This window comes from Nothobranchius furzeri, chromosome 18 (assembly GCF_043380555.1).
Source record: "Nothobranchius furzeri strain GRZ-AD chromosome 18, NfurGRZ-RIMD1, whole genome shotgun sequence".
NCBI classification, from domain to species: domain Eukaryota; kingdom Metazoa; phylum Chordata; class Actinopteri; order Cyprinodontiformes; family Nothobranchiidae; genus Nothobranchius; species Nothobranchius furzeri.
In genome coordinates this window covers 31,777,004-31,804,078 of record NC_091758.1, presented here as the reverse complement: position 1 = coordinate 31,804,078, position 27,075 = coordinate 31,777,004, and the positions used below count along the sequence as shown (strand labels likewise).

The following is a 27,075-nucleotide window of genomic DNA, read 5'->3' as shown; positions in this document are numbered from 1 at the left end:
AGGAGTGCGGGGCCCAGATAATGAAGACAATGCCTCCGTGTGCATTTCAAACCTCTCTGTGAGGTTTAACAACCCACTGATATCCGATCTGAAACATGCACAGTAAAACAAACATTTCCATGTCTTGGTGGTCAGATGGGCAGTAAATGTTACTTACAAGGTCTTGTGTGTGTTTGCTTTGTCTGCTTTCATAGCTCGAGTCTGCAGATAACACTGTGCAGATCTCTTTAGCGTGTGCTGGATTCATTGAAGAATGTATTGTGTGTATAATTTGTCTGTGTTTGCGGGTTGGTGTGTCAGATAATGGCCGTCTTGATGAAAACCACGCTTGATGAAAGAGCTGCCGTGCTCTCCCAGGAATGTTAGCACTGTGACATCTCAAATCCGGCTCTAATTGAATCTGGCAGAATCCAATCCTGAGGTACCTTTGAGTGGAGATAACAGGTTTTGGTTCTTTAGTCATCGTATGCCCCCGGCCTTCATACTCATGCATTGATGCTCTCACTATGAGAGAAGGTGGGATTATGTGATTTATCCTTTTAGAGTCTGTTTTTCCTCCTCGCTCCTGCTTTTTTCCTCTCTGTCTTTGTGGAAGGTCACCTAAAGAAAGTAATCCCTGTTCTACTCTGTCTTATTTATTTCTTTTTCCTTCACCATCTCTTTTATCTGATGGGCTTTCTGTCCAATGCCGGAGCCGATCCACTGATCTCTGAAGCAAAAGCCAGCCAGCACAAACTCAGGAGCAAAAGAAGAGCAGCTTGATTTATGAGATTGCTGCCTTTTATCCTTTTAGATGAAGCTATTCAACCACCCCGTTGTAAAGCACAGAACATGTTATAAATATGTTTGAGTTCTGGTTCCTTCGCAGGCCTACATTCAAATAAAATGAGTGAGTAAGAATCTGCCTGTGATGTTTAATCTGTCTGTGATGGAGGTATGTAAAACAACTCTGGTAAATAAGTCTGGAAACACAGCTGCAAAGCTTCGGATCAAGGTACTATACCTGCTGGGATGTGCAGCTCTTGCACGCCGTTTCTTGTGACTATTTCACCCTCCACTCTCAGAGATTCCAGTCGACTTTATTTATGCATTAGCAACACTGAAACATATACCAACTGTCTCTTTGTTGCGCTTGTTAAACAGATGCAAGTTAACCTGTTTCACATCATTAGAATCTTATTTTCGTTTCAATTCAGTTTATTTAAATAGAGCCAAACGATAACAAGAGTTGTCTCAAGGCATTTCACAAAGAAAACATTTCTATTGAGTTCATTTTGCCAATTAGTTAAAAGTTTCCTATATAAGGAAACCCAGAAGATTGCATCAATGGCTGTGTCTCAATTCAGGGTCTGCATCCTTCGAAGGACCCAGCCCACCCGGCCGACGTGGGCTGCGTCCTCCGTCGGCCGGGTAGACCGGATGTTAACGGCTGTGAATTTGGACAGGCCTAGCCTTCATGAACTCCCTCGGCGAACGTTCCGTCGCCTAGCAACCGTGGAACCGCTGGGCAGAAGGAACCTTAAACGATGGAGCTCGACGTTTTATTTAGCTTTTTAACCCCCAGAAACCCAAATTTAGAAAACAACTGCAAAATATTTTTAACCTTTCACATGTTGTTCTAGGAGGCCAGATAAACGGGCCTATTTACACATTTTAACAGCCAATAGTGTTGCAGAACTGAATAGGACCTATTAGCAATGTAAATGTGGTTTTAAAAAGAAAAAAAATGGGGAAGGTTTATTTTTGTAGACTTAAATCTGATGTTGTGATACTACAACCGTGGGTCTCTGGGGGTTAATCATTTCCTTGACTGTTGGAGAGCTAATTCAGAGAAAATACTTTAGACTAGCTGAGCCTGAGCAAAGATGTGATAATAGTTTTTAATACTTTCTAAGGGTCTTAATTTGACCAAAACCGATTTATCACCTTTTAAGACTTTTCAAGACCCAGCGGATACCCTCTAGTAAACAATTCTCATTTGTAAACAAAAATAAAATTCAAGAGTTTAATGCAGAACTGATTTTATTTAGATATTTCTTTTATATGTACATGTTTAATCTTCATTAACCATTTTTTTCTAGCAAAGTAAAAAGCTGTCAAAGTTCTTCCTTCTCTCCTGTGCTCTCTGCTGCTCTGCAGCCTCATGTCCTCCCAGATCAGCTCCAGAAGCTCATCGCTGGCACCTTCCCCTGGATGCCCATTTTCTCCAGAATAGTCTTAACAAACATGTAAGAAAAGAAACAGGAAGAGAAAAGAGGACAACGGGTTATTCCTTTCATGTTTTCGCAGAAAAAAATATACTCAAACGAGTTTTTAAAATATGAGATGTTGTTGTACCTCCATGCCACAGCCGCCGAATACTTTGCTCCGGTGATCATGTGGTCCATCTCCGCCCTAAGCTTAATAAATTCCCTGGTTTTCTCTTTTGGTCCTAAAATACAAACTTCTATTAAAATCAGGGGGAAACGTAGTGGGAGAAGTACGACACCGAGCGCGGCCGAACATACGAGCCGAGACCGCAATACAAGCACTTTTACTGTAACATTTCTAACTAAAATAACGTTCATGTATCACAAAAAGTCCTTAAACTGACAGTTTTCAAGTTTATACTTACATTTATATGCGCAATCCTCTCCGACAGCTCCCGCTTCACTGTCCGCCATTGTTTTTAAGTTTTTCTGCCGGCCGGCCCGCAAGGCATCTTGGGAAATGCTACCTATTGAAGGATACACCCGACCCATCCTTCATTCAGGCGAAAAGAAGGCCGCATTCGTCGACCGCATTTGAAGGAGTCTTCGAATTGGGACAGGCCGAGTCGCGGCGCTGTGACGTAACCGGCCGACGAATCCGGCCGAGGTAGGATGCAGACCCTGAATTGAGACACAGCCAATGACTTTTCAGCTAGCATGTAGCGACAGTGGAGAGGAAAACTCCCCTTGAACAGGAAGAATCCTCCAGTAGAGCCTGGCTCAGTGTGAGCAGCCATCTTTCATGACTCACTGGGGTTTATAAAATTATAGTAATAATATGTTAATAATATACTCGAAGGCGAGTGAATTATTTACAATCAGTTTGTAAAACTAAAATATAACACATTTCCACCTTTTGCATTCACCCATCTATAGGCCTGTTTCCACGATCGTAACTTCCGTGTCCTTTTAACAGACCTTTTTGGCATGGATCCATCCGTTTTCTTCCGCTTATTGGAATCGGGTCATGGGGGCAGTAGCCTGAGTCGAGAGGCCCAGACTTCCCTATCACCAGCCACTTGGGCCAGCTCTTCCAGGGGAATCCCAAGGTGTTCCAGAAATTAATGGTAAAAACTACACACTGTTTCTTTAAAGATGCTATAGGTTGTTTTCATTTTCAAAACCATTAAAATTATTCTGTAGCTTTCAGAATTTCAAAAAATATATGATGTTATATATAATAATTTATAATAACATCCTCAAATGTCTCTGGTGTGACCATAATGGGGAGGAAAATTCATAAGAAACACAAATAAATAGTTTTAAACCAGCATAATCTGTGTGTAAAGTGTTAAGAATTTTGCACATTTACATTGTTTGCCATTAAACTGACATTTAAAAACAAAAGAAATTTTTGTTTGTAATAAGTATCACCACAACTGTATTGATTGTTTTTGTCGGGCCTGATGTTGGATCTATTTGGCAGTGATGATGAGCATCTCCGGTTAGCTGAATGAGTGATGGGATGGCAAAACTCCTCCAACGGGGAGGAGGGGTTATGCTGGTGAGAGATTATTGCCCTGCTCAGTACATAATGAGACATATTTAAAGCAGCAATCATCCCCTCCTTTGAACTCTGGGTCACAGAGTGGAATCAATCCCTTGGGTTATTGAAAAGAAAGGCCATATGTATAAAAACTGAGCACATTAGCCAAGGTCACACACTCACTCTGTGCACTCGGCCTGCATGTGGAATGGATGTTCTCCTAGAACTGCTGAGCGCTATTTAATCTGGGCCTTAGAATCACATTCGCACCCTAAATCATCAGACTGGTCGTTAAGTGAGCTCCGGGTCTTCTCTGAGCCATTTCTTTCAATTGAATTAGAGCATTATTCTGGGTAATATAGTCTGAAGATTAGCACTTCATACCGAGCGCGGTCACCATAATTGCTTTAATACATAACAAGGATAAAGGACGCTGGAAGGAGGCATTTCTGTGGGTGGTAACAAATGTCCACAGAATATTGGCTAAATAATCTTATTTTTTTTTTTGCTTGGTTTCATGATTTGTATTTATTATAGGGTAATTTATTAGAATCTATGATTTGTTGTTTGTTGCCCAAGTAGAAACGCTCCAGTTACAGGTGATAATTCTGACATATTTGCCTTCTTTGTGACCATATTAAGGATCAGCTGCGTACCATTTATATTTCAAAATGGAATTAACCCAGGCATCGATGTGCTTTTCCCACTGAACCAGTGCACTGTAAGTAAGTAAAATTTTATTTAGCCTAGAAATCTCAACAGACTGTGGTGCATCTAGGGGTTTGACTGTGCGATGTCCTAAATGTCAAGAGCAAGATTTTAAAGTTCACTCTTGACCAAATGAGGAGCCAACGAATGGGGGAGTGGCTTTGGAGATTGTGTAAGAAGACTGTCTGCAGCATTTTAAACAACTTCAACACTCCAGTGAGGCAGAATGGAAACAGGAAAAGAGGAAGTTACAACAGGAGACAAAAGCATGGAGTACAATTTCCAGTTCTGACCAAATACATGATTTGGCAATATTATGTAATAAAGCATAGCAATCAATCAATCAATCAAAGCTTTATTTATAAATCGCCTTCCGCAACCCTGTCAGGAAGCCCAAAGCGCTGAACATGGTACAGTTGTAGGTAAATATATTGAGTAAATCAACAATAACAGCAATTCAAATTACAAAATACAAATTACAAAATCCAAATTACAAAATTGAAATTACAAGATAGATGAAACATTCTGATACAGGACAAAAGTGTGAAACACATTTGGATTGAGTGGATGGAGTGAGTGAACCAATGAAAACTGTGAAATAAATTCAACATAAAAGAGGGCCAAAATCAAACATGTTCTGGAAACGCCAAGCGGAGGAGGTGTGTTTTTAGGTGACTCTTAAAGACTGGCAGAGATGGGGACAGCCTAACTGAGGGTGGCAACTGGTTCCAGAGTAACGGTGCTAGGACTGAGAAAGCCCGGTCCCCACGGGTACGACACCTAGAACGAGGGACAGCGAGCAGGCCTTGGTCAGAGGAGCGCAGAGCGCGTGATGGGGAATGTTTGTTCAGGAGAGTGGCCAGATAGGGGTGACCACCACCCTGGAAGAAATGATAAACAAAGACGAGGATTTTGAATTGTGAGCGATAGCAAATCGGAAGCCAGTGCAGGGAGGCCAGAACCTGACTGATGTGGTCCCGTTTCCAATCGCAAGTTAGCGACAGAACAGAAGCATTGGATGTGAAACAAGTAGCTAAATTAACGCCAACATTCCTACTGGCTGGCCTGACAAATGAGACTGATGGATCTAGTGCCTCGCCTGTTGCATGTTTGTGCTTGTCAGGGGTGCAAACAAGACCGTCTGTTTTGTCCTTGCTCAGTTTAAGACATTTTGGGGGGTTTTAGCCACCCCTGGCTACCCCTTGGGGATGCCCCTGGCAGAGAGTTATGTAGTTTACATTGCTACATCTAGTTCTTTTTCATGGTGAATGGTTTAAATAGAGAGTTAGCTCACCTGTTGGACTAGAATAAAAATGTGTAGGCCTAGTTTTAAAAACGTGTTCAGCAACAAACTGATACAGAAACAAAACAAACATTTTAACACTTTTTAACTTTTTGCTTTGTTGGATTGAAGTTTGGTGACGTAAACAAACATGGAGATAAATCTTGGCAGTGGGAGCAAAGTTCAAGAGAAATAATGAACTGACCTGATGTTTGTTACAGAACGCCCATAAACTCCAACAATAATTTAAACATACAAAACCAGCAACCGCCTGCAGTTCACAGCTGCATTGTCACCAACGACAGATGTGACCTGTTGAAAACACGGCGTGCATGGGTCTACGCACCAACAGAGTAAATAGTTAACTATCATTGTTAGGGTCTCCCTACTAACCCACTGTGACATTTGAAATGCCTCATGTATCCACTGTCAAAGAGACATCATGTAAAAATTTATGACATATAAAATGATGCAATATTGAACATTGAGCTAGATGAACTTACTGCCGGAGGACAGGGATTTCAATTATTCAAGGGATTGTAATTACAAACCTCAGCATCCAGCGCTGTGCAGTTTTGCCACGAGCAAAGATCATCCAGGGTCTGTTTTTATTGATATTCTCATTTTACCCGAGTCAGGGATTTCAACAATTCTCCTCCACAGATCTGCCCTACACAATTAGACCACCGTCTCCCAGGAGCAGCCGGCCACATGGAGGGCCTGGATAACAAGACCACGCTGAATTAGTAATATAGTAAATAAAGCAAAAATACCAATATACCAAGCCCTGGAGTCATAGAGCTCAAGTTGAGAGAATCTGTCGAAAAACATGTTGTGCATGTTATCGATCTCGGATCACCAAAGTAACTGTAAGATTGACAACAAAAACACACAACACATGTCGTTTCTGTTTTGCTTTGACTATTTAAAATAAGGAATTTTAGAAAATATGAGGTTACAGTTTTAGGTGATTTGCAGCTTTTCTGTTTCCGTGTTACCGGGTCCAACCCTGACACGTTTAGTTTGAATGAAACAAACTCGGCTGCTCTTTATGTGAATTTTTCATCGGACTGTGAAAAGCCAAACCTTCGTTCTCACTGAAAGAACAAGCTGAAGCCTTCAGGAAAGATGGAATTTTTTAATAAATACTAACTCGTGGGAGGGGCCAAGGGGGTCGAGTGCAGTGTGTGATGGGTGGTAGTCAAGGGCGGGGACCTTGGCAGTCTGATCCTCAGCTACAGAAGCTGGCTCTTGGCACAAGGAATGTTACCTCTCTGGTGGGGAGCGAGCCTGAGTGGTGTGTGAGGTTGAGAGTTTCCGACTAGATATAGTTGGACTCACCTCAACGCATGGCTCTGGCTCTGGAACCAGTTTCCTTGAGAGGGGTTGGACTTTCTACCACTCTGGAGTTGCTCCCACTGAGAGGCGCTGAGCAGGGGTGGGCATACTAGTTGCCCCCCATCTTGGTGCCTGAATGTTGGGGTTTACTCCCAGTGATTGAGAGGGTAGCCTCCCTCCGCCTACGTGTGGGGGGATGGGTTCTGAGTGACTGTGGTCTGTGCTTATGCACCAAACTACAGTTCGGACTACCCACCCTTTTTGGAGACCTTGGAGGGGGTGCTGGAGAGCGCTCCTTCCGGTGACTCCCTCGTTCTGCTGAGGGGCTTTAACGCTCAGATGGGCAATGGCAGCAAGACCTGGAGAGGTGTGGATGGGAGGAATGGCTCCCCTCATCTGAATTTGAGTGGTGTTTGGTTATTGGACTTCTGTGCCAGTCATGGATTGTCTATAATGAACACCATGTTCAGACATAAAGGTGTCCATATGTGCTCTTGGCACCAGGATGCCTTTGGCCGTAGCTCGATGATCAACTTTGTTGTTGTTTCATCTGACCTGCGGCCGCATGTCTTGGACTTGAATATCAGGTAATGGACACCTGTCAGTCCGGTTTTAGACAACAGCACAGCACTGAAACTGCTCACGTTCGGGTGTTTAATGACATTTTTCTGGCTTTAGATTCAGGTTTCCATGTGGTTCTGGTACTTTTGGATCTACCTGCAGCATTCGACACGATCGATCATGACATTTTGATCACAAGACTTCACACTTGGGCTGGCATTTCAGGCACTGCCCTGGATTGGTTTAGGTCATACTTTTGTAACAGGTCTGCTAGGGTCATGTTGGACGGCTGTTCATCAGAGTCACAGCCTCTACGTTGGGGTGTCCCACAAGGTTCAATTCTCGGCCCGTTACTGTTCAACCTCTATATACTGCCCTTAGGAGCCATTTTCAGAAAGCACGCTGTCTCATACCATCTTTACGCTGACGACTGTCAAATCTACTTTTCATTTAAGCCAACTCAGTCAACGAAAGTTCTGTCTGATTGTATCCTTGAGGTCAAGCAGACGTTTAGTAAATCTTCTCAATTCAGTTCAAATAAACAATTTTTAAACACCTTTATTGACTCTATTTTGTTTTTATTCTCTCTCTCTCTCTCTCTCTCTCTCTCTCTCTCTCTCTCTCTCTCTCTCTCTCTCTCTCTCTCTCTCTCTCTCTCTCTCTCTCTCTCTCTCTCTCTCTCTCTCTCTCTCTCTCTCTCTCTCTCTCTCTCTCTCTCTCTCTCTCTCTCTCTCTCTCTCTCTCTCTCTCTCTCTCTCTCTCTCTCTCTCTCTCTCTCTCTCTCTCTCTCTCTCTCTCTCTCTCTCTCTCTCTCTCTCTCTCTCTCTCTCTCTCTCTCTCTCTCTCTCTCTCTCTCTCTCTCTCTCTCTCTCTCTCTCTCTCTCTCTCTCTCTCTCTCTCTCTCTCTCTCTCTCTCTCTCTCTCTCTCTCTCTCTCTCTCTCTCTCTCTCTCTCTCTCTGTGTCTGTCTGTCTGTAATATTGTTTGCTACACCATGGCTTGGAGTTAAACTTCTGTCGACGAAACAAGAAAAAAAGTATTTAATACCTTTGTAACTAGAATTTTTAAGCATACTTATTGTTCTATGTTTATAAAGAGTCACGAGTATCTATTGCAACATTTTAATATTTAATTGTAAAACACAACTGTAATTAAAAACAATTACATCAGGACCTGCTGTGCGTAGACCCTCCACCAGAGGGCAGATTATTTGTTTAAGAGTTGCTAAAGCAGGTTTTTGAGGAAAGCACTAATCCTGTTAAAGAGCTAGATTACTTTGGCTGTGTCCAAATCCAGAGGCTGCATCCTTCTGAGTGTGCATTTTAAGGCATTACATCACAGCAAAACAACAAGGCTGTCCAAATCTGAAGGACACACTAAATGTATCCTTAATGCTTCCTTGTTTTATGCAAAATTCAAGGACCGGTCTGGTGTTACAAGAAAAGGCTACTCCAGGATTCATTACAGTCCTTCCCAGTCAGCATGCATAGGTGGACCCCATATGGATATATATGGGCAAACTGTATGGGTGCCAATAGGGTTTGTCTGTGGTTTCCATGATGGTCTCACAGGGGTTTACCCACATAGATAATTGCCCACATAGATTTTAACAGGCCCTGCATGGGTTTTCAGAGGGACTCAGATGGTTTGACTCATATGTGGGCTTGTTAAACGAGTTCTTGAGTCAATACATTTTCAGAGGTCTTTAGTAGGAATGAATGCATCATGAGTCGTTTTCAGGGTGAAAACATTTACCGATGAATTATTTCTCAGACCTAAAATTTGCCCACATCACAGCTGAGCTTCAGATGGCAGGTTTTAAAGCCTTATTTCCTGATATTTAGAAATCTCGCCTCAAATTGGAAAACAGCAACGTGACTCTACCACAGAATTGCAACATTGATGCTTTAGCTACACAAACAACTCAAGCCTGGAGGATCTTCTGCTGTGTGGTGGAGTTGCTAATGCTAACAGTTAGCTTAAACTAGCCGAGATGTCCGCTGCTGATTCCTGGATGCTAAACCAACAGCCTTCCCCGTCGTGAGTCAAGATGGGTGAGTCCATGAATCCTAATTCACAGTGTGACGTAGATCTGTGAGGGTTTTCAATCCTAGATTTTCACCGTCTATTTTCTATCTAATGCAGGAGATAGATGTTGGAGACTATTATCATGTTCGGCCTGCATGAAAAACTCAGAGTGACTGATTATTTTCATTCAACCACACATTTAAAATCTATGTGGGGCCTCCATGGAAACCACAGACAAACCCTGTTGGCACCCATACGCTTTGCCCATATTTTTCCATGTGGGTTTACCTATGCCTGCTGGCTGGGTTACAGCAGAATTTCATTCTTGGTCTTTGGTTGAACAAAACGGAAGAGGATTACAGTTTAAAATGCTAATATCTGGCAGTAAAAAAATAAGACTTAAAGTGGTTGTGTTGATAGGCCTTTTTGATTGCATATGTTTTTTTTTTGTCAAAAATTATCAGAAAAATAACTGTGAACAATTTCATCATAAACTGCAGCTAGGTTGTGTTTTTTAACATCTGTTTAGTGCTCTCACAGCTGCAAAAGTGAGACTGCATGCAGGTCATTCACTGATGTGGGGATCGTCGGTTTGGATTTTACACCAGACACATGAAAAATGCCACTTCGTCTCTGAGTGCATGTTTCTCACTTTCCTCTCAAAGCTCAGACAAACACAACATTGACATTTCATTTTTTGACAGCTCATTTTGACCAAATCTCATTCAGTCGCTGGCGCAGACTGGACGTCACACCTTCAACTCAGAGTACAAAATAAATCCCATCTGCACGGTCTTTATCTCTACCCAATTCTAACTTCAAAGAGCGGCCAGGGACCGTATTTATACAGTCTGTGGGCTTGAAACAGGAGGAAATTTCAAAGGTGACTTGGTCCAAAAGATAGCAGAAGGTCCAACCCTCCCTGATACCCGGCCAACCGGGTAAAAATAGATGTTTCAGGGTTGTAACATTCAGGTCAAATACAGAGGAAGTATTTTTCTCTTTAGGTAAAATCAGGCAGTTTCTCTTCTTTAGGCAATGTTCCAACCACCAGCTGGCTCTTACTTCTCATTTGCAGAAATGACCATCACGAAAAACTATTGTGCATTCACCAGAATAAAATATTGCTCATGCTTCCACATGGGCACCTTAAAGCATATTTTGAACAGATGTTGACAAAAAGCAATATCTGAAACAGAACTGGAGCAAAAACCTTCCGTTCGGTCCTCTGATTAGATTTTGAGAATATTAAATTGGTGATTACAGAAAAAAGTAGCATTTTTTTGGTTCTCTGGTGTTTTTTTTATTAACAAAAATTAAGTCATTCAGTCGAAGTCAGCTCTTCACTCACGAAGCAGGACATTTAGTACAGGATGTCCTTGCTGTAGCTCGGTTTTATGTTCCTTTATATAAGTGCTTCCTGTGTTTTTTCCTCCATTAGCACAAATAAAACCATATTGTGCAGCCTTGCGTGAACATATAATCTTAGTTTGATACCAACGGCGAGTGCTTGGGTTGATTCAGGGTGTCATAAGCATGCATGCGATCTGGGTAATGTTAGTGATAGACCTTGAGAGCATCAGCACTGCAGAAAGTATGAGGTCTGTGCCGTAAAGGCCATAAAATCTCTACAATATGCAGCTTATGTTTGCACTCGCTTTTAGAAGCCCATGCTTCTCTTTCCACTTTGCTTGCAGTGGCAGTGGAGATGAAATACTGGCCCCCAGAAAGCCATTTGGCACCTAATTGAGCAATCCTATTACTTTTCTCTCCCTTTAGAGTGTGACTTTCATTGCTTCATGGTAGATGGTTGGAAGCAGGTGTAAATGATAGTCTTACAGTAAGGTGTGTGTACTTAAGTAACTTTGTTGTGATAGCCTGTGTGTGTTTTGGTCCACCCGTGTGCACCTGCATCGCCTCTCCTCACCTGAGCTGCTTCAGATATTAAACATTGATTGGTTTAGAGATGGACCACGTTCACCAGAGAAGACTTTACATTGGGTGGCTCACAGAGGACCTGCTCACCCTTTGTGAACATGAACTTCTGGAGAAGAATTTTCTCTGTTTTATTTATTTATTTTAGTCTTTTGGCGTGACGCTTGTTACCAGTGAGACCAATGCTTTTACAGGTTTCCTGCATCTGTGTCAAAATTCACACAAAGTTTGAAATACTGATGGTTATTTGGTAGCATACCGAATTATTATACAGTTCACAGGCGCATTACATTAGGAATTATTGAAGAAAAGGTGCCAAAAGCGGGTCAGAAAGATAACATATGTTGTATTTTTCTCGTTTTTAGACAATATCCTTTGCGTCTGTCCGATTTCTGTGACCGTCAGAGTCTGTGAAGAAATGAGGTTGAACCTTTAAAATGTTTACTTTGAAAAACCTTTTCTAAGGTCTTCGACTCAATTTCAAGTACAATAAACATTATATATAAAAATAAACCAATGAAACCAGACAACTTGTAAAAATATTTTGGAAGAGGTAAAAAAAATCTGACGTCTAATTTATTAAAGATGTGAAACAGTGAAAACCCTTCAAACCTTATTTCTGATTGTAATCGGTCTCTAAGAGTTTTTCATGCAGGCTGAACATGAAAATAGTCTCCTACAGCTATCTCCTGCTTTAGCTTCGGATAGGAAATAGACGGTGAAACGTTAGGATTTGAAAAGTCTGACAGTGTGACGTCACACCGTCACTGAACATTCATGGACTCACCTATTTTCACTCACAACGGGGAAGACTGATGTTGGTTTAGTGTCCAGGAAACGGCAGAGCATCTCGATTAGTAGAAGCTAACCATTAGCATGAAAATCTTCACCACGCGGCAGAATTCCTCCCGGTTTGGGTAATTTGTGGAGATAAATCAACCATGTCGCAAGTCAGTGATAGAGTCATGTTGCAGTTGTCTGATCCAAGGCAAGATGTCCAAATATCAGAAAATAAGACTCCAAAACCTGTAGCTCAGCTGGGATGTGGCTCATTGCCAGTTCCTGGAAACGATGCATTGCACCCCCCCCCCCCCCCCCAATAAGCTATTATTGTAACCTTAACAGGTTTGCAGCCTAAAGTAAATTCTTCCTCTTCAAATAAACTTTCCACTACGAATAAAATCTACACTTTGATATATGACGGATAACATATTCTGCTGTCGCTTAATCACGTATGAACTTGTAATCTAAAACATGTGCATGACAAGTAATTAGTTTTCTTCACAGGATTTCCATAATTAAAGTCCCTGGCCAGAATTTTATTTCAGTCTTTGCTTGTCAAAGATATGCAGAGACATTCTCCCACAGATGATTAAATAATCTTCTATCAGCCTTTAGCCAGCAGGGTGGTGATCGGGATTGGAATCTCTGAGGGAGACGGTAGGATGATGGACACTCTGGCTTTCTGGACGTAGATCCAGTTGTTTCTTTTCTCAGCTGCTGCTTTGATATGAACTAGACGTGCTGATAGACCAAATGAAACTGTGAGTGTATGGTTTATGAAAGACGAGCACAATTTTAACCATTCTTAGAAAACACAAAAACATGGAGAAGGTACCATTTTGCAGTGTATTAGAACAGGTTATTGAAGGATTTCATTCACTGCCCGACAACGGTTTGCTCTTTCTATTAGGATGCTCTTTTCCTTTCAAAAACACTGATATTTTTCTGTGAAATGGAGGCTAAACGTTGCATACTTGCACAAGCTCTGCCTTTATCTCAGCCCCAGAGGGGCACTTCAGATGTGTTGTTACTTCAGAGTACTCACCCTCCCCTCCTTTGTCCTTCATCTTATATCCAAATTGCAGAGAATACAGATTTTCTTTCTTCATTTGGAGTAGCCCACAATATCGAGCATCCAGCACACCTTACTGCATAATTCAACAGGCCTGATTGGTTTTAGATTTCCCTGGTTTGCTTGTTCTGTTTTAATCTGTGAAATCCAAATAATTCTGTATTATCCCGAGTCGGGATGCATGTCTTTGTTCATGAATGGACTGTATTCAGAAAGTGGACGACTGCTTTCACCTCCAATTTGTTTGAACAATATAAATGATTTTGACTGAGCTCATTTCCTTTGCCTCAGGCTGCTAATGTCTTGATCCACCCAAAGATAGCCTCGAACCTCTAATTATTCACCGCGCTATTGATGTATTAGCTCTCATTGTGTGATGGAGAAAAGACAGGATTTCTAAATTGAATTGTCACCTCCCCTCTCTCTGAAACATTAATGATATTGCTGCAGCAAATATCCCTGTCTTTCCTGAACTAACTCACTTCATTAAATCGAATCCATCCCGGGATTTGTGATTTATTGTCAGAGTTTTCCATGAATTTCCAGAAAAGCTGCAGGAAGGTGTTGCACAGTTGGGGCTAGGGTTAGGGTTTGTCCTTCTGTGAGTCCCACAGACGTTCTGCACCACGATGCTTCTGAGAACCTAAACCTGTTACTTCATGATTTAAAAGCTGGAAATGTTTTTAGCAGTACAATGTTTATTTTAGTATGTCCTCAGGTGTCAGGTAAACAGTATCAGACATCACATCAAACACCAGAGGTGTGACCAAGTCACTGCTTTGCAAGTCACAAGTAAGTCACAAGTCTTGAGTCAAGTCCAAATCAAAGACAACCAAGTCCAAGTCGAGTCCAAAGTCATTGATGTGGAAGTCCAAGTCAAGTCCTTAACTTTGAATTTTCAAGTCATATTCACATCATCTGTTCAACTTCAATTTAGTGACAATGATAATAAATGAATTCCAGAATTAAAGCTTCATTTATTTGTTCGAACAAACAGGAAGTGCAACTGAAACTGATTATAAACAAAGTGCTGCTGCATGTAGCAGAACAAGATCAAACCTAGAACAAAGAAGGATTTATGATTTTTGTCCATGTCGTGCCACTTTTGTGCTAAAATATCAAATATGTTCAAGTCATCATCAAGTCAACAGATGCAAGGGGATTCAAGTTGCAAGTCATTGGTATTCAAGTCCGAGTCAAGTCGTAAATATTTATAGATTTTGTCAAGTCAGGTAAGAAGTCATTAAAATAATGACTCGAGTCCGACTCAAGTCCAAGTCATGCGACATCTCCGTCAAATAGACTCTGAAAAAAGACCTTCGGACAAACTGTCGCAGCAAGAATGGCCTCAGAAAGAAGCTTCCTGCAGGTGGCGCTGTAGTCAGGTATTTATTTTATTTTTTACTTATTTAATTAGTTGCATGTTGTTACAAACATATCACAAAAGTCTAGGGAAGGGTTTCACCTAAGAACAGATGTAAAGAGATGCACTTTTGTTTGGTCACAGTCAAATATTTGTCCAAATGCGTCATCGAGGTGCAACAGTTGCAGACAGGGGCGGACTGGGACATTAATTCAGGCCAGGAATTTGATACCATTTCATTGCAGACTAACCCCGGCTTTCCACAGGAGCCGTCAGCAGCACGTTACTGCAGCAGCACGTCATAGCTGCTGATAGGAACCGCTGTGGTTCAGCGCTTTGGGCTTCCTGACAGGGTTGCGGAAGGCACTTTATAAATAAAGCTTTGATTGATTGATTGATTGATTGGTCAACAGAACCTTTTCCACCGGAGCCGTCGGCAGCCGTCAGCAGCGCGAGTCGGCCGCGTCTCACCCCGGCTTTCCACAGGAGCCGTCAGCAGCACGTTACTGCAGCAGCACGTCATAGCTGCTGATAGGAACCGCTGTGGTCAACAGAACCTTTTCCACGGGAGCCGTCAGCAGCCGTCAGCAGCGCGAGTCGGCCGCGTCTCAGGAGCAGCATGTCGCGGCCTTTACGCGCCGGTTCTATTTCCTACGCGCGACGCCTCTGAAACGGGTCAATTTAGACATGTTTGGGGAAGGAAAGACAGGAAATCGGACGCGGAAATGGAGAGAAGCACCCGAGATTTTCAGAATAAAGAACGTACTGCCTTCCAGTCGCTTTACTTTTAAAAATGTTACTAACTGTGCGGCCCCGTGAGAAGTTATCACGTAGCTAGCGGTCTCCTTTGTTTTTCAGGTCCGTATTGGCGATTCTAAAATGGACAGAACATAAAACACAAACCATGTTGTAGTTTTCTCCTGCTTGTTGTTGTGTTTACTGACGAAGTTACTCGTGTGACTTCGTGCTCGGTCGGTGACAGCTGCTCCCCTGCTGCTTCGCGTCTCGTGGGAAGGGCCAAGCAGCAGCTTACGCGAGCAAGACGTGCTGCTGCAGTAACGTGCTGCTGACGGCTCCCGTGGAAACCCGGGGTCAGGAGCAGCATGTCGCGGCCTTTACGCGCCGGTTCTATTTTCTACGCGCGACGCCTCTGAAACGGGTCAAGTTCGACATTTTTGGTGAAGGAAAGACAGGAAATCGGACGCGGAAATGGAGAGAAGCACCCGAGATTTTCAGAATGAAGAACGTACTGCTTTCCGGTTGCTTTACTTTTAAAAAAGGTTACTAACTGTGCGTCCCCGTGAGAAGTTATCACCTAGCTAGCGGTCTCCTTTGTTTTTCAGGTCCGTATTGGCGATTATAAAACGGCCTCGTCTCGTCTCGTCTCGTCTTCCTCCGCTTATCCGGGTCCGGGTCGCGGGGGCAGCATCCCAACTAGGGAGCTCCAGGCCGTCCTCTCCCCGGCCTTGTCCACCAGCTCCTCCGGCAGGACCCCAAGGCGTTCCCGGACCAGATTGGAGATGTAACCTCTCCAACGTGTCCTGGGTCGACCCGGGGGCCTTCTGCCGGCAGGACATGCCCGAAACACCTCCCCGGGGAGGCGTCCAGGAGGCATCCTGACCAGATGCCCAAACCACCTTAACTGGCTCCTTTCGATCCGGAGGAGCAGCGGTTCTACTCCGAGTCCCTCCCGAATGTCCGAGCTCCTCACCCTATCTCTAAGGCTGAGCCCGGCCACCCTACGGAGGAAACTCATTTCGGCCGCTTGTATCCGCAATCTCGTTCTTTCGGTCATTACCCAAAGCTCATGACCATAGGTGAGGATTGGGACGTAGATGGACCGGTAAATCGAGAGCCTGGCTTTCTGGCTCAGCTCCCTCTTCCCCACGACAGATCGGCTCAGCGTCCGCATCACTGCAGACGCCGAACCAATCCGCCTGTCGATCTCCCGATCCCTCCTACCCTCACTCGTGAACAAGACCCCGAGATACTTAAACTCCTCCACTTGAGGTAGGACCTCTCCCCCGACCCGGAGGTGGCAAGCCACCCTTTTCCGGTCGAGAACCATGGTCTCAGATTTGGAGGTGCTGATCCTCATCCCAGCCGCTTCACATTCGGCCGCGAACCTACCCAGCAAGAGCTGAAGGTCAGAGCTGGATGAAGCTAGGAGGACCACATCATCCGCAAAAAGCAGAGACGAGATTCTCCTGCCACCAAACTCGACACACTCCACACCACGGCTGCGTCTAGAAATTCTGACCACAAAAGTGATGAACAGAAACCGGTGACAAAGGGCAGCCCTGGCGGAGTCCAACCCTCACTGGGAACAGGTCCGACTTACTACCGGCTATGCGGACCAAACTCACGCTCCTCTGGTAAAGGGACTGAATGGCCCTTAACAGAAAGCCACCCACCCCATACTCCTGGAGCGTCCCCCACAGGGTGCCCCTGGGTACACGGTCATAAGCCTTCTCCAAATCCACAAAGCACATGTGGATTGGTTGGGCAAACTCCCATGCCCCCTCCATCACCCTTGCAAGGGTATAGAGCTGGTCCACAGTTCCACGGCCAGGACGAAAACCACATTGCTCCTCCTCTATCTGAGATTCAACTATCGATCGGACCCTCCTCTCCAGTACCTTGGAGTAGACCTTTCCAGGGAGGCTGAGGAGTGTGATCCCCCTATAGTTGGAACACACCCTCAGGTCACCCTTCTTAAAGATGGGGACCACCACCCCGGTCTGCCACTCCCTAGGAACTGCCCCCGATGACCACGCAATGTTGTAGAGACGTGTCAACCATGACAGCCCTACAACATCCATAGCCTTGAGATACCCAGGACGAATCTCATCCGCCCCCGGGGCTCCGCCGCTGTGTAGTTGTTTGACTACCTCAGCAACTTCTGCCCCCGAGATCGGACAGTCCATCCCCAGGCCTCCCAGCTCTGGTTCCTCCTCGGAATGCGCATTGGTGGGATTGAGGAGCTCCTCAAAGTATTCCTTCCACCGTCCGACTATAGCCTCAGTTGACGTCAGCAGCTCCCCATCCCCACTGTAAACAGTGTGAGCGAGTTGCTGCCTTCCTCTCCTGAGGCGCCGGACAGTTTGCCAGAACCTCTTTGGAGCCGATCGATAGTCTTTCTCCATGGCCTCACCAAACTCCTCCCACGCCCGAGATTTTGCCTCGGCAACTGCCACTGCTGCACCCCGCTTGGCTATCCGGTACCTGTCTGCTGCCTCCGGAGACCCACTGACCAGCCACGCCCTGTAGGCCTCCTTCTTCAGCTTGACGGCTCCCCGAACCTCTGGTGTCCACCAGCGGGTACGGGGGTTGCCACCACGACTGGCTCCGGCCACCTTACGACCACAGCTAGCAACAGCCGCCTCGACAATCGCAGAGTGGAACAAGGCCCACTCGGACTCAATGTCCCCCACTGCTCTCGGGACGTGGTCAAAGCTCTGCCGGAGGTGGGAGTTGAAGACCATCTTGACAGGTTCTTCTGCCAGGCGTTCCCAGCAGACCCTCACTATGCGTTTGGGTCTGCCAGGTCTACGCGGCATGTTCCCTTGCCATCTGATCCAACTCACCACCAGGTGGTGATCAGTTGACAGCTCCGCCCCTCTCTTCACTCGGGTGTCCAAAACATACGGCCGCAGGTCAGATGATACGACTACAAAATCTATCATCGACCTGTGACCTAGGCTGCCCTGGTACCAAGTGTACCGGTGGGCATCTTTATGTTCGAACATGGTGTTCGTTATGGCCAAACTGCGGCTTGCACAGAAGTCCAATAACAAAACACCGCTCGAGTTCAGATTAGGTGGGCCGTTCCTCCTAATCACACCCCTCCAGGTCAAGCTGTCATTGCCCACGTGAGCATTGAAGTCCCCCAGCAGGACAATGGAGTCCCCTGATGGAGCACTATCTAGCACTCGTCCCAGGGACTCCAAAAAGGGTGGGTACTCTGAACTGATATTTGGCCCATAAGCACAAACAACAGTCAGGACCCGTTCCCCGACCCGAAGGCGCAAGGAAGCTACCCTCTTGTCCCCCGGGGTAAACCCCAACACACAGGCAGAGAGTCTCGGGGCTAACAAAAAGCCAACCCCAGCCCTCCGCCTCTCACCCGGAGCAACTCCAGCAAAGTAGAGTGTCCAACCCCTCTCCAGGTCTCGGGTTCCAGAGCCAATGCAATGTGTCGAGGTGAGTCCGACTATATCTAGCCGGTACCGCTCAACCTCTGCCACAAGCTCCGGCTCCTTCCCCGCCAGCGAGGTGACGTTCCATGTCCCAAAAACTAGTTTTCTTGTCCGGGGATTGGACCGCCAAGGCTCCCGCCTTGGTCTGCCACCCGATTCACATTGCACCGGACCCTTCATGTTCCTCCTGCGGGTGGTGGGTCCACAGTTGGACGAGCCCATGTATCCGGTTCGGGCTGGGCCCGGCCAGGCCCCATGGGCGAAAGCCCGGCCACCAGGCGCTCGCTCACGGGCCCCAACCCCAGGCCTGGCTCCAGGGTGGGACCCCGGTAACCCTCCGGGCCGGGTACTCCGACTCTTCGTTTTAACCGCCATGAAAGATCCTTCGAACCGCTCTTTGTCTCACCCTTCACCTAAGACCAATTTGTCATGGGAGACCCTACCAGGGGCACTAAGTGCCCCAGACAACATAGCTCCTAGGATCATTAGGGCACTCAAACTCCTCCACCACGATAAGGTGACGGTTCAAGGAGGAGGATTATAAAACGGACAGAACATAAAACACAAACCATGTTGTAATTTTCTCCTGCTTGTTGTTGTGTTTACTGACGAAGTCACTCGTGTGACTTCGTGCTCGGTCGGTGACAGCTGCCCCCCTGCTGCTTCGCATCTCGTGGGAAGGGCCAAGCAGCAGTTAAAGCGAGCAAGACGTGCTGCTGCAGTAACGTGCTGCTGACGGCTCCCGTGGAAACCCGGGGTCAGAGCTGCTGCCATACAGACAAGAAATGTGTGGAATAGCAGTCGGAAGGTAGGAGAAGGACCCGTCAGGCGTGTGCACTTACTGATGAGCCAGTTTGATGGCCAGGCCACCGGGAAATGTCCCAGTAGTCCTTATGACCAGTCCGCCACTAGTCGCAGAGCATCCCATTCAGGCTCCTAAAATGATTGACCATTATGTAAACTTCACAACCTAACTGCACCTGCGGTAGATGTAGCCCATGGAGTGAAGGGGTAAGTAATTAAAGTTATTGTGGCGTTGTTAGACGCCTGAATCTTATGTTCCGCAGCTGCCGCACATTGATGGCGTATTTAGACCAGGCTGTAACCTGACCACAATGCCAATATGCTTCTTTTAAAAGCGTTTTGTTAGTTTTCCTGATTCAGTTTTGTCTGACAATGTTTTCCTGAGATCTGAAGATGTCCTAATTAGTACACCGTACGCCTACATATGATTAAATCACATCTTTTAGGTGAGTTTGAGGACAGACACAGCTAAATCTTGCAGGATAGTGGCTGTGAAGAAGGCATGAATCCTAATCCAAACCTGAAGACACTATTTTCTTAGTGATGCATGAAGCCTCCTGACGGCAAAGACCTTGAGACTGTTGACAAAGAGTGCTGTTCCAAATCCCCGTAGAGACATGCAAAAAGCTTGTTAGCAAAGATATTGATTGTTGTGATTGCTTTGCAATTGTATACTCGGAGGAAGGATGAGTAATTTTAGACATTTTAGTGATTTGTTTTAAAGAAATGCATATATTGAGGTTAATTTGCACCTTTTGCGCGTTTATATTACTGGTGTTCAGAAAAATCTATGAGTTAAATGATCTTTGGATTGGTGTCTACAAAAATGCAGACTGCAGAGACACAATCTAACATTTGTAACCCCCAAAAGCCCAAGCAGAGAGACTATTTGAGAGAGGAAGGGGAACATGCCCAGTGGTCCAGTCGTTTCAGGTTATTGTAGGTGAAAACATAATTTGCAGTTTGGTCCAGTGGCTCTGAGTGCATTTTGTGGCATCAATTACTTCAACTATATGCTTCCAGGCTGTAATTGCAGAAGGACAATGTTTATTCATGCGGTCACATATTGACAGCCTTTCATCTGTGTGCACCGTCACTGAATATTTGACTTTGCACATCCCCCCAGCAGCAATCAACAGATTTAAAGAGAATTGTCAGGGACCGAGCAGTAAAACTCCAGGACAATGGTATAAAAAGAATATTTTCTCCATTTATTTCATAAAGAATTAAGCAAAATCAAAACAAAAACGGGCCCAAAGGAAAAAATGGCCACAAAAATAACCTTAAATAAAAGTAACAAGCAAAACTCCAAAATTGAGACACAGGGGAATTTATACACACAGGCTAGCCTACAGACAACGAGGAGGGGAGAGACAAGGGAAACACTAAGACAAACAGTAAATAAACCTAGGAAACTAAGTCAACGAAGTACAACTACCACAAAAAAAGTTTAATTAATACATCCTAGCAAAATCTGGTAAACTCAAGAGCTTCAGAATGTCTGGTTTCTGGTTTCTTCATTATCAAGTCCCCTGCTTCCAGGAGCCAGATGGAATGTTCCACTTCCTGCATGGAGTTACACTGGGCGTGTCCCCTCTCTCTGCCAGTTCATCCAATCTCAGGAATACAAATGAAAATAGTTAATGATCAAAAAAACTATGTGTAAGAAAAATCACTAAATGTGTGCACCCATTAGTAAACATCTTACATTATTGCCAAAATGAAATAATAAACCAGCGTGTGGAAAAAGATATTTAAATAATACTAACACTGAGAAATGGCTGGAGGAACCTCCACAAGAATAGAAGCCAAAAATACATGCTAATTGTCCCCAAATTAAAATTTTAAACCAATGCCCTGACTCTTTAAGCAGGGTGGTCATTTTATTCCCACAGGCTCAGATTTGGGAAAAGATGATCAACCATGTCTTTTTTTAGTTCACTTTTAATCTTAAGCTTGAAGCCATTATGAACCCTCAGACAGAGAATCCTTTGTGTTGAGGGAGGAGGAGCAGAATAATAATGGGAGAAGAAAAATATCAGAGCTTTTAACACATAAGCACACCTGGAGTTCCCTCTGCCAGCCGGCCTGCATGTTGCCCCATGCTGGGAGTGATAATGGCTGGACATCGCCCTTTCTCCAACAGTCAGCTGCTCCACTGAGCCAGGGAAATGGAAGGGGCGGGAGGGCCGAGGTAAGGGTGGATCGCTGTGGGCAGCACTCAATGAATGGGTGTTGACAGCTGAGTGGGTCATTGTCCAGGAACAAAGCCTGAAGTTTACCTTGGGTAACCTCACCCAGCTCATTGTCCTGTGGCCCCTCCTATGATGTCACATTAGCCATTTTTCCTCCTCAAGGAGAAGATGTTGACACATTAAATTAAGCCAGCTTTGAAGTGTTTCCTGACCTGGGGTCTCATTTATCAAACATTGCGTAGAATCCTTACTAAAACCGTACCTAAGCTCAGCAAAAAAAAAAAAAAGTACTTACGCCAAGTAGGTTTTTGATCTATCAAACATGGAGTACGCACAGCTGCATGCAATCTCCGCTTCATAAATCAGAAACTATCTAGAAAGGTTCTCAGCTGCATTTTAGTCATATCCCGCCCTCACCACGCCCACTTACTGCCATAAATAGTCAATGCAAAGTGCCTTGTGGACCTCAAGCATATACATAAGCTGGCTGTTGCATTGCTCCGCCAATGATGATGGCGACCGTAGATCACGGCAGATCAAGGAAGCGCAATTTCACAGAAGCAGAAATCGAAGTACCTGTGGGTGAGGTGGAGAAATGAAAGGAAGTGCTTTTGCAAAACAAATAAGAGAAAATCCACGGAGTGGTTCAGTGTTGCTGAAGCCGTCAATGTTGTGAATTCTTCAGAGAGATCTGTGGCGGATATAAAACAATGGTCCAATCTGGATTCGATCCCCAGACTCCCAGGTGGAAGTCGCGAGCGCTAACTAGTCAGCCAAGCAGAGATCTCCCTTGTCCAAATAGCCAGGCGCATGATCAATTGGGTCACAGTGACAGGACACATACTGTCACAGACGCATGATATTCTGTCTCAATCTGTCCTCCTGCTGATATTCTGCATTCCATATTCTCTGCTTTAGGCTGTGTGTGCGCGTGCGCGTATGTGTGTGAGTGTACGCGCACGTGTGTGTGCAACACATTCTCACACCCAAAGCATCGAAAAATGACGCGTGTGACCAAACGTCAAAATATGACGATTCAGGGTGTCCCAGCGCGTCGGGAGAGGACGCCTCTACCTCTAGCGATTTAACCTTCCCCTCACCCCCATCCTAACCTTAACTCAATAATTTTCAATTAAGCTTTGCATGTGCAAGCTGGTTAAGGTTAGAATGGGGGTGAGGGGAAGGTTAAGTAGTTCACAAATCGGTCAAATGTCCATCTCACCGTGGACGTCGGATACCATCGCTCTGGGACAGTGCGTCCTCTCCTGACGCGCTGGGCCACCCTGAATCGTCATATTTTGACGCTTGGTCACACGCGTCATCTTTCGCCGCTTTGGGTGTGAGAATTAGAGCCCTGCACGGGCCTAAAATCTGAGCCCGTGTCCGGCCCAGCCCGAGGGGGTGGAGCCCCAGCCCGACCCGGCCTGAAAAGGTTTTCAGGATTCTCTGGCCCGACCCAAGCCCGACTTTTTTTTTAACCAACTAAATGAAAACAATGTGCGTCAATCCTGACCAATGTGTTAAAAGACGTGCAGGATCCGATCAATTTGTTTTTCCCTCGTTTACCGTCACGGAGATAACGGCGCACTGGCTCTGGTGTTAATCAAGTTAAATTTTATCTCTTTCCAACAATTTTCACAAGAAAACAAAACAGTCAAAAGCAGGGCTTGTGCTGACCGGATAGTTCCCGTATTTGACAGTTTATTTTGACGGGGAAGGAATAGAAAGAATTACCCCGACGCATGCAGATGAACTGACATTTTATTCGTTACACACATCGCAGATGTAGCTAAATCACCCAAGAAAAGAATCCCATCTGAGCTGCTCAGCGCAGCTCGCTGTCAGCGCAAATGTGCACAGCGAGCTGAAGTTGTGGAGATTGGCTTTCGAGTGCGTTGCAGAACCAGAGCGCATGCGGGAAGGTTCCTCCCACTGAAGCGAGTGTTTTCAAAACCTCAGAGAGATCCTCTCAGAGAGACTTGTAACTTAGAAAATGTTCCCTGATTATGAAACTTTGGCTGAATAGTGCTTGTTCCTGTCTCCAATGTGGCGACACATCCAGGAGCCGTCTGAGGAGAATCCCAGAATCTCACATCCTCTTCAGCTCGGAAAGCGCCTATGATTACGCACAAGCGTGACTCGTCAACCCGGTCTCACAGTAAGACCGGGTTGGGCCTGTTCAGGTTTACGCAGACAATCTTTACATAGAATTGACTTACAGATATAAAATTAATTCAGTAAAATATAAAGCATTTTATTTAAATATCCATTCATTATTTTACAAGCACAGAGAGCCGCATCAGATGGATGGAAGAGCCGCGGGTTGTGACATGTTTTCTCCAGGACCAGGGAGGACGCAAACTCAATACATCTCTCTTATTATGAGGTAATAATTTCTCAGAGTTTTGCGGTTGCGGGCGGGAGTGTAACACACACGTTGCGGTTGCAGGCGGGAGTAGACATGCACGCTACGGGTGCGGGCGGAAGTGTAACACACACGTTGCGGTTGCAGGCGGTAATGGTCAGAAATTCAGCGGGAGCGGGCAGGAGCGGGATGAAGAAAACAGTCCCGCGCAGGGCTCTACTGCTGCGTTTGTGTTTCAGTTTTTCTTATGAATTCGATTAAAAATAAAGGCACCCGGCCCGGCCCGTGTCCAAGGTAATTACAGTCGTTGGCCCGAAGCCCGGCCCGACGGCCCTCGGCCCGGGCCGACCCGAGGGCCTAGGGCTTCAGTGCAGGGCTCTAGTGAGAATGTGTTGTGTGGGGGGTCTTGTTCTGTGTGAAAACGAAGCAGTACACGTGATAATGCTGCAGGATTTCATAATTTTATTCTTCTCAGCAGCAGCACTGCAGGTGCTCTCCATGTCCAACATGTGCGTAAGCCAGGTCCTTAGTCAACTTAAAGTTGCGCACATTTTTCCTTAAAGTTTTCTTTCATAAATCCCAACGTTTGTGTGAAAAGTTGCTTACGCAATTTTCCGACCCCGTTTTGTGCGTAAGCAAGCTTGATAAATGAAGCCCCTGATCTTTATGTTGCCTTAGAATGCTTTGAGGAAAAGAAGACACTACTAGATTGTACCATTGAAGCCAATTTATGTCTTTATGTCATTGTGCATTTGACCATTTTTATTGGACTATGTGAAAGGAGTCCCAACCAATGTATGAGTCAACTCATGCCCAAAAAGCAGTTTTTTCCAGCAAAAGCACATCAAAAGGAACAACAAGCACTATTTCATTGCTAAAACCACATACTTGGTCATTTGCTTTCCCTAAGGACAGAGCGTGTATTATCTTTTCTGTTCACCTCCAGTCTCTGGAGGAGTTCACATCACTTCTTAAGTAGAGGCAAACGTTCTGGAGCCAAATGTTGTTTTCATCTGGCACTTTTTCTGTCTGTGAGCAAGTGATGTGCAACTCCTTGGAGAAGCCAGACTGTTTAAGGATCACTGGCAAGGAAATTGCTTTGCTCAGGTTGCCAGAAAACAGGCGTTTCATCTTCTGAACAGCGGAGCAGCACAAGTTTCCACGGGAAGCAGATCAAAAGCTGGGCAGCAGCTAACGGGACAGTGACAAAGTCTTTCTCATATCAGCCCTGACACTCAAACCTGTAGGAAGTTCAGAAGGTGTTTTTGAAATAAAGACACACGTAGTCGATGATACTCTGGGAGGTTTTGGACAGAGAAACTGAAATTAAAAGGAAAGTTATGAAGGGAAACCCGGGGAGAGCTAAATTTAAGAAGTGCTGAGGGATTGCCCGCCAGATGTGAGAGCATTAATTACTCCTGATCAGCACCCGTGCCAGCCGGGTGGCAGTGGCAGGCATGTGAGAGATGCTCAAGGTCATTATTTGAGCATGCACAAGAACAAATAGCAACACTTGTGTTTTTGTTTCTAACATCCCAAAAGCATTCAGGAACACTTTGAAAACAAGTCGTTTCCCACCGTGAAATTAACTCCACATTCAAAACAAACCAGGGAAGACAAATTAAACATGATGTCACACCAACGTAGCTGAAAACACTCCACATTGTCTATGGATTCTTACTATTTCAAGTCTGCAAGTGAGGTGAGTGGTGCATTCAGCTGTGTGAGAGTTCTTGTTTCACTCTGTTAATGGTGATATGGGTCCGTGAAGCTAGTGTTTTTTACAGCTCTAAGAGGATTACCGGTTGTTTGTTAAAGTCGGTGTCTGGGTAATGGCGATAAGGCGACAGTGAGAAGGCTTCTGCGGCACACGAGGAGCACAAGTCACATTAACTGACAGGTTGTTTGCTGTTGAGAAATTTAAAAACTAATTAACTTTTATGAATAGCTCGTCACGAGTTTCTAATGAAGATAGACAAAACGGAAAGCAATTAAACTATTATTAAACTAGTATTATTAAACTAGTATTTTGATCTGAGTAAATGAGTAAAAAGAAATGTAAAACTGTCTGATGACAGGAGAAAACTAGAGGTGTTCTAGAAGTGTTTTTTTATTTTAATCAGTCATATTTAGATGCTATTTTATCACCATACAGCTCATTAGAACAACACTTGTATCTTTCCTTGACTGAAACTTGTTTTTCTTGTAAAAAAAAAATATATATATAGATAGATAGATATATCTATACATATATAGGATAAAAGGTGTGAAACTGTTTGCGACTGTGTCTGTCCTTAGCTTTCTTTATCAAAATAGTTAATTAATGACTGAATAAGTTTTAATCCAACTTCAGAAAACTAAGTATTAGATGTGCATCGTAACAATCCCCTCGATTCATGATGGCTGCCACAGCTAATCAACACTAGCATACACCAAACATCTAAAAGTCAACATTTTATTAAAGGTGGGGTTCACTGAGAAACACGTAATAAATGTTCTTTTCAAAATAAGTTCGTCACTCTGAGTTTCACATGGAGGCTGAAAGTGAAAATTGTTCTCTGCCCCTATTTCCTGCTTTAGCTGCTGATAAACTGACGTGAAAACACTCGAGTCAGAAAGAAACACTCAGATTTACGTCACACCGAAAATTAGCATTCACCCATCTTGGTTTGTCGTAGAGAAAACTGTTGTTGATTTAGCATCCAGGA

General features: G+C 44.7%; 1 long non-coding RNA gene across 1 annotated transcript; it reads right to left on the bottom strand.

Annotated features, from left to right (window-relative positions):
• Positions 1–2,004: 2,004 nt before the first annotated feature.
• On the bottom strand, positions 2,005–2,750 carry LOC139063806 (uncharacterized). Its single transcript, XR_011517144.1, has 3 exons — positions 2,615–2,750; positions 2,338–2,431; positions 2,005–2,216 (listed from the first exon to the last, which is right to left on the bottom strand). It is a non-coding gene; the product is annotated as an uncharacterized lncRNA (long non-coding RNA).
• Between the last annotated feature and the right edge of the window lie 24,325 nt (positions 2,751–27,075).